Below are 12759 nucleotides of genomic sequence, written 5' to 3'. Positions count from 1 at the left end.
AGGCAATCACACTCCCACCCATGTGCACTTCCCCTACTTAGTTCTCCAGAGGAGGAGACAAGATTTGAACCTTCAGCAGAAAACTCCAGTCTTTCTAGGCTCCTTTTTCTAACCATGCCTTCTTATTCAATCAGCCTTTCTCCTAAGTCCTCAACCTTTCCTTTTAGATCTAGGTTCTCCTGCTGCCTTTTGGCCACTCTATTTACACATCAGACCTTTCTGCCTACCCTGCAAGCAGGGCAGGTGTCCTGTCTGCTCTCTTAATGAACAATGGCCACACTCATCTGGGCCAAGTGTCTTCTCTAAACAGTACCCCACCCTGTTGATAGAGACCCTGCCCCTCCCCTCTCTTGCCACAATGAACACTGCTTATACAGCCATTGGCTGGAGACTATCAATAGACAACTCCTGTACTCTGTGGCCAGTTATGGCCCCACCTAACAATAGTTTACCACATTGAGTCCAAGGTTCTTAGACTCTTTGCCTGCCTGTTCCAAACGCTGCATTATACTCCCGTTTCAAACTGGGCTTGGCCCTGTTGTGCCCACCTCAAGTAGGAACAAGGAACCTTTTGCATGGATCTCCTCAGGGGTCTCCTGCACACTTTTTTGAATCAAATCAGCTTCCCGAATTACCTTGAATGGGCAGACGAATTGACATGAACCTGTCCCTTGTGTGCCTTTGAGAGGCAGAGGGGACAAGTTTGGGTTTGCAACCTGCACATCTGGTTCTTTACTAAAACAGGGATCCCCTTCATCCTCAAACATACCCTTTGTTTAAAGCTCAAAGACCACAAAATTGGGCCTGTGCAGATTACTGGTCCTGGGGAGTATTTCCCCATTCAGAGAGTCATTGTTACTGGATTAGTCAATTCATCTTAAGCCTACAATCTAGGACATGTGGTTATGACTCACTAGGTCCTACCTAGCATTAGAGCTTTTAGCAGGAATCCAGCTCATAAAATCCCTCCAGCAAGCAGGTGCTAAATTCAGTGGCACCAAACGTTTTGCCACCACTTTGCTCGTACCTAGGCTCTGCATGATTCCACTCTTCCTATTTTCCCTTCAGCCTCATATAATTTCCTCCTCAATCACTGGTTGAGCCTCTTTGGCTCCCCTGCTTGGTTGAGCCTTTCCTGCTTCGAGAAGAATGAGGAAACTGCCAAGACTCTTCCTCTGCATGGTAAGCAACCCTCAGGAAGGGAAGGAGCTGATTTGCCTCTGCCTCTACTCTATCCATGACAAAGATCTCTCTTTTGGATACAAGGGTCTTGGGATGCTGAGGCCCACTTCCTTGGCTTTTTGGATGCCGAAACCCTCAGGTTTAAACCCCAAGTTGCTGGCCTCTCTAACCTCGCAGTATCTGTCCCTTCTATATGGGAAGCCAAGAATCTATTTCTGCTGGCACCCCTCTAGATGTATCCTTTCCAATTGGCCTCAGTTTGATCCTTAAACCCTAAAGAAAAGTTGACATATTTTTCTGCAACACTTCTTGGTCTCAATATTGTCTATTGGATCGGGAGGTTTGGCCACTAATGGAGGCCTTAAATTACAATATAATTTTACAGCTTGACCTCTTTTGCAAAGTTCTTGGTAAATGGTCCAAAATCCCATATACACAGGTGTTCTTTTATCTAAGGGGCCATGGAGATTTATGTCATAAGTGTAAGCTTTCTCTCATCACTTCAATTGGTGAATTTTCTTCTAATTCTCAGACCCCTTCAAAGCCTACTTTCCCTGTAGAAACTCAGAGCAAAACTCTCTGGCTGTCTTTTTTACTGGTCCCATACCGAGGACCCCCAACCCAACCAATGGCCCCTGCTTTCTCTACCCTTAAGAATTCCCCACCCACAAGGCTGTAATAGAAAGCACAGGAAAGTTTGACCCTTGGTTGATTCACAAACCCTTTTTTCTTGTCTCAATTTAAAATCAACTTAAGAAACTATTCTAACAACTTAGATAAATATACAGATGCTTTTCAGCATTTCACCTTAGTTTAGGAGTTAACTTAGAAGGATGTCATGGTTGTCTTGGGGCAGACCCTATCAGATATTGAGCAAGAGAAAGTAATAAAAAAGGCCAGAAAATTTAACATCGTACATTTTTCAGATAGCAAATGTCCCGTAGGAGAAACAGCAGTCTCACCAATGGCTCCTGAATGGGACTATAACAGCTCTTCCCAGAAGTGGGAAAGGAATCATTTCCTATTCTGCATCAAAGCAGGACTTAAGGTCAGCCATCAGAAAGCTATAAACTATTCCAAGGTCTGTGCCATTAGTCTGAATGCAGATGAAAATCCCATCACATTTCTAGAGAGACTGAGGGAGGCACTCATCAAGCACATCAATGTAGATCTAGAATCATCAGAGGGCTAGGTAATACTAAAAGACAAATTTTTAACTCACTTGACCTCTGATAATAGAATCTACAAAAGCTCATTCAGAAGCCCAGAGTTTTCTTGGAAGAAATATTAACTACGGCCAATGCAGTCTTTTACAACTGGGACCAGGAGAGGGAGGCCAGGGCTCAGGAAAATGAGAAAGGGAAGGAGACTAGGCATGCTCAATTCTAGTTGCTTTTGCAAGACAGTCACATTCCACAGGTCCTTACAGGTCCACCCCAAAGGACACTAAGTGTCATGTGTGCTGGAAGGAGGGACTGGTCTCAGGAATATCCAAATCATAACAAGCGACCTCAGGCACCATGCTAGAAGAGCAGGAAGGCAGGCTACTAAGCAGCCTTCTGTCCCTCGAGTTGAAGGACTCTTGAGCCTGAGTCCACAGCTCTCTTGTAGATGGTGGCACTAGACTGAAGCTGCCCACCCCAGTGGGCCCCACGTCAAGAGGTCACCATTCCTGGACTTGAATATACATCCTAGGGTACACATGGATGTGACAGGTAGGGACAGTAACTTTATTATTAAATACTGGGGCCACCTATTCTGCCCTTACTTCCTTCTCCAAACCCCTTCCTCACAGTCCTGCACCATCCTAGGAATAACCAGAAAGCATACAACCCAAAGCTTGACCCTTTCTTTGGGTTGTCTCTTGAATGGGTATTACTTCACTCACTCTTTTCTCATAGTCCCAGAGTGTCTGACCCCTCTAACTCAGAAGAGATCATCTTCAATTATTAGGAACTAGAATAATTATAAGGAAAAGCCCTACATTAAGGCTCCCACTTCAAATGTTAGTTATACAGGCTAGAGATCACACAGATACCTTTACTCCATCATGGAAAAGCCAAATTGATCAAAAGGTATGAAATAACAGGATTCCTGGCCAAGCCCTTTGCAACAGAGGTCCCCAACCACTGGGAGCCAGGCCAGTGCCAGTCCATGCCTGTTAGGAACTGGGCCACACAGCAGGAGGTAAGGGGTGGGCAAGCAAGTGAAGCTTCACTTGCATTAGTGCTTGAGCTCCAAGCTCCTGTCTCCAGCTCCTCTCCATCCCACAATTCATTGAAAAATTATTTTCCACGAAACTGGTCCCTGGCGCCAAAAGGTTTGGGGACTGCTGCTTTACAAACAGCTGAATGGTGACCTAACTGTTTAGGCATTAAAAATAACTGCCTTTGTTTTAAAAATAAAGTCTTTACAGGGCCAGAGGTGTGGCTCTAGAGCATCAAAGCCCACCAAATCCCTTTACCTTTCCCAAACCTCTTCTCTTCATCTAGGATCTAGTATTATTTTTTAGTTGAAAGTCTACCAAATCACTAGTCATGACATGTAGATTTTAACATTATACAATACAGTACTGCCCATTTCCCTCAAATGCTGTTTAGTGAAATGTGTTCCTTTAATTAGGAAAACAATCACAGTTACATTGGCTAACTTAGAGTAATAGGCATTAATACTTAACAAAAGCTAAATAAATGGAATTTAACAATTATGGTCAAATTTTTATTCTGCTAAGAGTAATAAACCTCTGCTAAGAGGTTTAAATTCTCTTTCATAACTGTTTGTCTACATTGACTTTAATATTTTAGTGTTAGATTGATTTAGACTTGACTTTTAATCCAAAATTAAAATTTATAACTATAAAAGCATACGAAGTCAAGAGATCTTACATTTTAAATCTATGAAAAGCCTGATAGCTTCCCAGATGAGTGGCAGAGATGGCACTCTTAAAAAGAACTTACAAAAATAAACTCATTTTTAAATGACCATGTAAAATTCAACTGGATATTAAAAATCTTAAAGTTCTTTAAATTTGAAAGCAATATTTTAAGTCACACTTTTACTTTAGAAATCATAATAAAATCAAACAAGATTTCATTTCAGAAAATATTGTGTTTACCATAGAATACAAGCTTTTATATTGGGAGCATAAAGCAGTCATTTTTTGCATGGCAGGGAAGTTAAATTTAGCTCTGTAACACTCAACTGATATCTAAGTATTATCTTCTATTCCATTTACCTGGTTTCTTATCTGTTCAGTTGTGTCAAGCACTTTTTGAGAACTTCTTACTTGTGTAATTTAATATTGACCCTTAAGTCATCTACCATTGATCACTTTACTCAAGTGTATACCTGACTTAGTGTGAATGATTAATCTTCACATATGTCTGGCATAAAATGGCCTTTTAAAATTTTTTTGTATTGGAATTATGAGAATTAAGGACATCCGTAGCAAAGACAAGAAAAAAATGTTAAATATTTTAAGAAAATATATATAATAAACCTGACCAAATTTAGTCAAATTCAGTGTTTCGAAGTAAGTAGAAACAATAAAAGCATCACCACTTTATATTTTTCTGGTAAACTATCCTATTTCTGAATTCTACAGAAGTTTCCAAAGTGTGCTGTACAGACTATTAAAGCAGAAATGTAACTGATAATAGTAAAACAGAAAAACAAGGAGGGATTGGAGAATTCCTATAGCCAAATAATTTGGGAAAAGTTGTAAACTTTCAATTGTTTTTGGGGGGGAGGTTTTGTAGTTTCATACATATTATATGTATGTGTGTGTGTGTGTGTGTGTGTGTGTGTGTAGTAAATTCTGAGGATATTGCTATTGATTTTCTACTGATGTATACGAGTTCTATCTGGAAAAACTGCAGCCATGGTTAATATAGTGAAAATGGTTTGCATGACTGATGCAAACCAAGAAGAATAGACTGGAATGTGCATGCATGGACAATGATGACTCCACTACACTAGTCAGTGGGTTGGTAGATGTTGTTGAGTGAGCATGTGTACTGTGTGCCTGTCTTATTCAAAATGATTGAGCCAGTAAAGCAATGCATCTGCATCAAATTTTGTATTAACCTTGAACATTCCTCCACAGAAACCATTCTGATGATTCAGAAGGCTACAACTATGGGCAACCTGTGATTGGCAGCATCATCACAACAACATGCTTGCTTGTGCATCACATCTCATGCAGAGATTTTTAGTAAAACATCAAATCACACAGGTGACTCAGCTTCCCTCCATCCTAGATTTGGTGCCCTATGACTTCTGGCTTTTTCCCAGATTAAAATCACCTTTGAAAGGGAAGCAACCTCAGACCATCGATGAGATTCAGAAAAATATGACGGGGCAGCTGATGGCAATTGGGAGACCTGTGTGAGGTCCCGAGGTGCCCACTTTGAAGGGACCTGAGGCATCATTGTCCTATGTACAATGTTTCTTATGTCTTCTTCAATAAATGTCTCTATTTCTCATGTTACATGGCTGGATACCTTCAGGACAAACCTCTTCTAATAAACCACCCCCCAAATTTGAATCTATGGGTTTCTGAACAGTTCTACTCATTTGAGTCAGACTAAATTAATCTCTAAGCTCACTCATGCTTCTCTTGTTACTGAGCAGCTCACCTAAGGACCGGATGGTCCAGTGTCCTCAGCTGGGGTAACTTGACTCTACTTGATGTAGTCTTTAATCCTCCAGCAGGCTAGCTTGAGCTTGCTGTCTTAGCAGAGGCAGATTACATAGAGAGAGAAGTAAATAATGCTAAGCCTTCTGGACCTACACTTAAAAATGTGAAAACATCATTTTCACTATTTTCTATTGGACATAACAAGTCACAAGTGCAGCACAGATTTAAGGGGTAGAGAAAAGATTCTACTTCTTGATGAAAACATCTCTTAATAAGAATTAAATTTCAAGGGATGTATATAGGAAGATGAATGGAGTAGAGAACAGTGCTGTAACCAATCTGCTATAGAATGTAATGTGGAATGCTTTTTTCACATAATGTCTTGCAAGATTGAATTTGCAGCTCACATTTGGAAAATGCTAATGTATAATGAGTTTATTTATTCAACTTAATAAATATTAATTTAGCATTATTTGAGTCCAGTTAATAAGTAATCTTTTGGTACACAAGATAAATTGAGAACATGTTCTCTATCTTTAAGACAAGTGGGTCTTTCCAATGATAACAAAAACTAGCATTTGAAAGCACAATTCAGTGCAGCTTTTGGTGGCTGCCCAGACAGGTGGAATAAACTGTTACATTGGTGTTTTCCAATAAACCACACTTAGTGTTATTCCACAGTGACTCTGAGCTTTCCCAATGGTTTTCATACCAACAGGACATTAGTAAGTATGCCACAAGCAGAGGCATAGATTGATTTAACCATTGCAATGACAACTATAAAGCAGATACTATTATCAATCTAACTTTAGGAATGCAAAACAAGGCTTCAGGTTAAACAATCTTCTCAAGACGCACCCCTAGTAAATGATGAAGTTGGATTCAAGATTGATATTGAAGCTCTAGAACTTGTAGTCTTATTATATTATATGGCCTCTAAACCACTGTGGGTTATCAAACTTCCACAGTAAGGGTATTATTTTTCTGTCAAAATTGTATTCTATGGTAATTACTGCATCTGATAGTCTGTTCTTTCAACATTGTTATCTTTGCATAGAAGAGAGATAAAGAAAGTGACTGAGCAAAAAGTCATCAAAGGAAAAGTTTACATTGGTGAGAGAAGAGAAAGGAACGAAGGGATACACAAACCATTGCAATGAGTTTCCTCACTGGTTTAGGAACTGTTAATACAGGAATGAAAAAGATTGATGCTGATAAGTTCCCTGCCTGTGTGGAATTCGCAATGATCCCAGAGGAGTCACAAAATGAAAGGATGACAAAATTGAAGGATCAAGATCAGTTAAATGGGTAATAAGAAGTAAATAAACAGGATGAAAGAATTCAAAATATGCTACTTTGGCATATTGATTATTTTGAGCTGAAGGCAATTGAGAAATAGTAGGTGAAGAAAAGGCTTTACATCTTCCCTCCTATTTCTCTAAAAGCAGGACGTACATCTCTCATGAGATAGGTACCCTCCCTCTACCAAGAGAAGAGAGCACTGTCACCAGAGACAAAGAGTGGATGCTGGATGAGTTTGCATAAACAGACCTTACCAAAATAACCATTATCTTCCATTAGTTTCCTCTGCATATTTTTAGTTACTTTCCCACAATTTATTAGCCCACCAGCCTAAACCCCCTTTCCTTTGTCTAGTCACTTCTCTACAATTTAGTGCCCTCTGTTAAAATGGTGTATAAGGCTTGAGTCTAACCACTTCTTCAGGTTTTTACTTCCTTTTTGTGAAGCCCTTGTGAACATAAAATTTAAAATCTTAATACAACTGTATTTATTCTGTTAGCTTATCTTTTGTCAGTTTAATTTGTAGGTGTGGTATAGTTAGAAAAAGCAGCAATGTCCATGGCCTGAGTGAAAGGAACGGTGGTCTGCTTAAGCCACAATGACAGCAAGGAGACTGGTGTGGACAATGCACAGTGAAAAGGCAGAGAGCGATGAAAGAGATGTGGTTCCAGAAGAAGACAGAAACTAGGTCATGGAAGAATTTGTGTACCAGGCTAAGGAATTTGGAGTGTATTCTAACTGAAACAGAAAGTGACTGAACAACCTTAAGCAAGAAATTTATTCCATTTGAGTATATATTTAAAAAATAAAAAATAGTTTCACCCTGGCCCCAGGGTGACTCAGTTGGTTGGATGGAGCATCATCCATACACCAAAAGGTCACAGGTTAGATTCCTGGTCAGGGCTCATGAATAGGTTACCAGTTCATTCCTGGTCAGGGATGTAACCAATTGATGTTTCCTTCACATCAGTGCCTGTCTGTCTGTCTTTCTCTTCCTTCCTCTCTATCTGGAATCAATGGATATATCTTCCAATGAGGAATAAAACTTTTTTAAATAAAAAATAATAATTTTAATCATTCATTCATGAAGGTCCCATGCATTTTCCTCTGTGACAGAAATGCAAGCCAACATGTGGAATTTTATTTGTTATCTGTTCTGTGAGGTGGGGAAAAGAAGCCTCCCATTAAAATAGATCTATGTTTTCACCAAGATAATACAGAATACATCTTCTACAGTATACTGGATCTTCAATTTCAATTGAAACTTAATGTCAGTAAAACCTGAACTTATTCTCATATTTTTTTCTTTAAAACTATGGCTGAAGCTTTAGTAAGTCTTATTGATTTTAAAATATAACAAAAAGTGTAATAAATGTGTAAATTATATTCATGACATTTTAATAGTAATTGTTTCATCTTTTTTAAAGATTTGGTTCTTAAGGTTGAATTCATAACAGATTGAAGCAATTAGAATAAAGATAAAAACATAAGTTCTTAAAGATTTTACTAAATCTCTATAGCCCTCTAAGTATATTCTACTTTTGTTTTGCTTGCTGATTAGCATGCAATAGGAACACAAAATGAAGGACTTTTCTCAGGAGACTATGTCAGCAGCAAAATGCTGCTAAGAATGTTAGCAGCAGAATGTTAGCAGCAACTGGACCTTGGTTTAGCAAGCTTGGTACTTCAGTTCTGGCTAAGGAAGAATTTAGAGCCAAGACTCAAATACAAGCAAAAATTTATTTAGAAAGTCACAGAGGTGGGAGAAGTGAGCTATGGGAGAAGTAAACATTATGGGTTGTGTGGGCTCAGGAAACATGTTACAGAGGCAAAAGAAAGGCTTTTGGGATTTAGGAGAATGAATGCAAGGAAGAAGAGGAGGAAAGGCTGCATATGCTTCAGAGACATGTGCTTCAGAGGGGGAAGAACAGGAGGAAAGGCTGCATGTGCTGCAGGCACAGTGTTTGCTGGGAAAATAACAAGTTGGGGAAAGACATGGGCATACAAGGAGGGGGGCGGGAGAGAGAGAGAGAGAGAACCTCACTGGGTCCTTTGTCTTGAGGGTTTTTATATAGAGGTCCCAGAGGAGATCTCAATAGAATATTCATCAGCTTCACAGGGGTGTCTCCTCAAGGTCATGGTCTCCACTGATTGGTTGATGCTGGTGAAAGGAGTCATTCGTCATTGCAGCTGGTCCTGATATCAGCCAAGGCAGCACCCTGCCTGGCCTTACTGCTCTTCTGGGCCGGGAGCTGAAACACAACTGAGGCCTAGGTGTTATCTGTAATTTGACCAAAACTCTGTCTCTGTGGTCAACAGACCTGAGGCTTTATCTCTAAGATTACTTGATGGGGGGCCAAAACCTCATTGTTCTGAGGGCTTAATGGTTAAGGAAATGGTCATGCAGGGGTTGCACAGGAGTCCTATGAGGCTGTTCATGGGTTCCCTTTTCCTCCTCTAAGGGGGTCTAGCACATGATTAGTGACTGTCCAGGAGAAGAAAGATCAGGGGAAGGTCTGGAAAAGCATGACCAGTAATATGAAAGGTCAGAGCATCTAAACCACATGACCACTGATATGCTAGGAAAGGAAAGGTCACCCTGAGAATGAGATCTCAAAATTGTTGTTGCTAGCCACACAGGGCTTTCCAGCTGGGTAACCTCCGCTGCCTGGCTTATCATTCCTACTCTGCTCAGATATGTCCAACTGCCTACTACAGCTCTAGTCCTTCCAATTATTTAATATTTCAGAAGCAAACCAAACTTGCTTTCAGATTATTTTCTTGTAATTGTCTTGCCTGAGGCAATAGTTAAGAGTTGTGCCACAATGTTTTATTTTAATGCAAAAGATAAGTAAACTGATTTGCCCAAGGTCATTAATTGCCAATACCAGAACTAAAAAAAATATTGGAACTCTCACATAGTTTTATAATAACTAAGGAAAAAAATTCAGTATTTTACATCATTTACTGAGAGAACAATTTCTATCACTTGGCTGTGAAGCTGTAAAAAGTGAGACAAATCTTCCTGATGGGTAACTGAATTGTTTACTTTTCATGTGATGTTTCTCATGCAAATTTTGGTATGCTAACCAATGTAATGTACTGGAAACAACACAAGAGGTTGGGACAAGTAATCAGAAGACAGGTTGTAATCTCAGCTACCACACTTAGTAGCTCTTCCAGTTGCTATCGCTATAAAACAGATTATCCTATCATTTGAGGATTTAAAACAACAAAAACCGGTGTATTATTATCACTCCCAGTTCTGAGGATCGATTGGGTTCTCATTTGGACTATCTCATATAGTTGATGTCAGATGGTAGTTAAGGATGAAGTTATCTCAAATGTTCTTCCCTCACATGTCTGTCAATTGATGTTAGCTGGGGGGGTGGGGGTTTGAAAGATTTTATTTATTTATTTCTAGAGAAAGGAGAAGGGAGGGAGAAAGAGAAGGAGAGAAACATCAATGTGTGGTTGCCTCTCGCATACCCTCAACTGTGGACCTGGCCCGCAACCCAGGCATGTGCCCTGAATGGGAATCGGACCAGTGACCCCTTGGTTTGCAGGGTGTCACTCAACCCACTGAGCCACACCAGCCAAGGTGCTAGCTGTTGACTATACCTATAGAAGGGCTTGTCACAAGACTTGAGGTTCTTCACAGGTTGGTAACTGAGTTCCAAGCTTCAGTAAGAAGGATTACTTTTTATTATCTAACTTCAGAAATTGCATAACTTCAATTTCATTATATCCAAAAACCTTCCTAGAATCAGGGAGAGAAAACATAGATCTCTGAAATTCTTAATGAGAAGAACATCACTATCACTGTGCAAGAAGAGCATGTGTACCTTGTGACAGTCATCTCAGAAAATACAATCCACACACTAACTATACTATTTTGATCACGTTTCTGTATCCCTTATTTTATTTACAAATAAACAATTTTTTAATTTTTGTTGAATTTTTCATCACTGTTTAGTCCCCTTACAACTCCCTCCCTACAATCACCACACTGTTGTCCATGTTCATGAGTCTTTTTTCCTTTTTGCTCAATCTCTCCACCCCATCACCTCTGCTTCAACTAGCTGTCATCCTGCTCTCGATCTATGAGTCTGTCCCCATTGTCCTTATTAGTTTAGTTTGTTCATTAGATTCCACATATGCGTGAAATCAAATGGTATTTGTCTTCCTTTGACTAGCTTATATCACTTAGCATAATGTTTTCTAGGTCCATCCATATTGTCACAAAGGGTAAAATTTTCTTTTTTATGGATGAGTAGTATTCCACTGTAAATGTCCCATAGTCATATTATCTTCTTATTTACTGATGGATACTTGGGCTGCTTCTATGTCTTGGTGATTATAAATAATACTGCAATGACCTTAGTGGTGCTTATGTTTTTTTGAATTAGTGTTTTGGGTTCCTTTGAATATATTCCCCGAAGTGGGAGCACTGGATCAAACAGCAAATCCAGTTTTAATTTTCTGAAGTATCTCCATACTGCTTTCCACAGTGACTGTACCAATCTGCATTCCCACCACTGATACAAGAGTCTTTCCCTTTCTTCACATCCTCACCAGCACTTGTTGTTTGTTAATTTATTTATGACATCCATTCTGACAAGTGTGAGACGATACTTCACTTATGGTTTTAATTTACATTTCTTTGATGATTACTGACAGTGAGCATATTTTCTTATGTTGAGTGGCCTTGGCCATCTGTATGTCCTCTTTGGAGAAGTGCCTCTTCAGGTCCTTTGCCCATTTTTTAATTGGGGTGTTTGGTTTTTTTCGGTGTTGAGTTTTGTAAGTTCTTTATAAATGTTGGATAGTAACCCTTTATTGGATGTATTAGAGAATATGTTTTCCCATTCTCTGAGTTGTCTTTTTATTTATTGATGTGTTCCTTTGCTATGCACAATCTTTTTAGTTTGATGTAGTCCTGTTTGTTTATTTTATTTCCTTTGTTTCCCTTGCCTGGAGAGATATATCTGATAAAATATTGCTATGAGCAATGTCTGAAAATTTGCTGCTTGTTTTCCTCTAGCATTTTTATTGTTTTGTGTCTAACATTTAAGTCTTTAATCCATTTTTAATTTATTCTTATGTGTGGTATAAGAAGGTGGTCTAGTTTCAGTTTTCTGCACATACCTGTCCAGTTTTCCCAACATTGTTTATTGAATAAAGTATCTTTAGCCCATTGTATGTTCTTGCTTTCTTCATCAAATATTAATTGAATATTAAAGTTTTTGTTTATTTCTGGGATCTCTATTCTGTACCATTGATTATGTACCTGTTTTTATTCCAGTACAAAACTTGTTTGATTACTATGGCCTTATACTATAGTTTGATATTAGGGGGCATGACTCGCCAACTTTGTTCTTCTTTCTCAGGACTGCTGTTGCTATGCATGGCCTTTTGTAGTTCCAGATAAATTTGTTCTAGTTTTATGAAATATGTCATTAGAATCTTGATAGGTATTTTATTAATTTGTAGATTTCTTTGGGCATTATTGGACATTTTAATGATGTTAATTCTTCCTACCCATGAACAAAGTATGTGCTTCCACTTATTTGTATTTTCTTCAGTGTCTTATAATTTTCTGAGTACAGGTCTTTTATATCCCTGGTTAGGTTTAT

The sequence above is a fragment of the Phyllostomus discolor genome, chromosome 2, assembly GCF_004126475.2.
Source record: "Phyllostomus discolor isolate MPI-MPIP mPhyDis1 chromosome 2, mPhyDis1.pri.v3, whole genome shotgun sequence".
NCBI classification, from domain to species: domain Eukaryota; kingdom Metazoa; phylum Chordata; class Mammalia; order Chiroptera; family Phyllostomidae; genus Phyllostomus; species Phyllostomus discolor.
The sequence above is the reverse complement of the archived record's forward strand: the minus strand, read 5'-3'. Positions refer to the sequence as shown.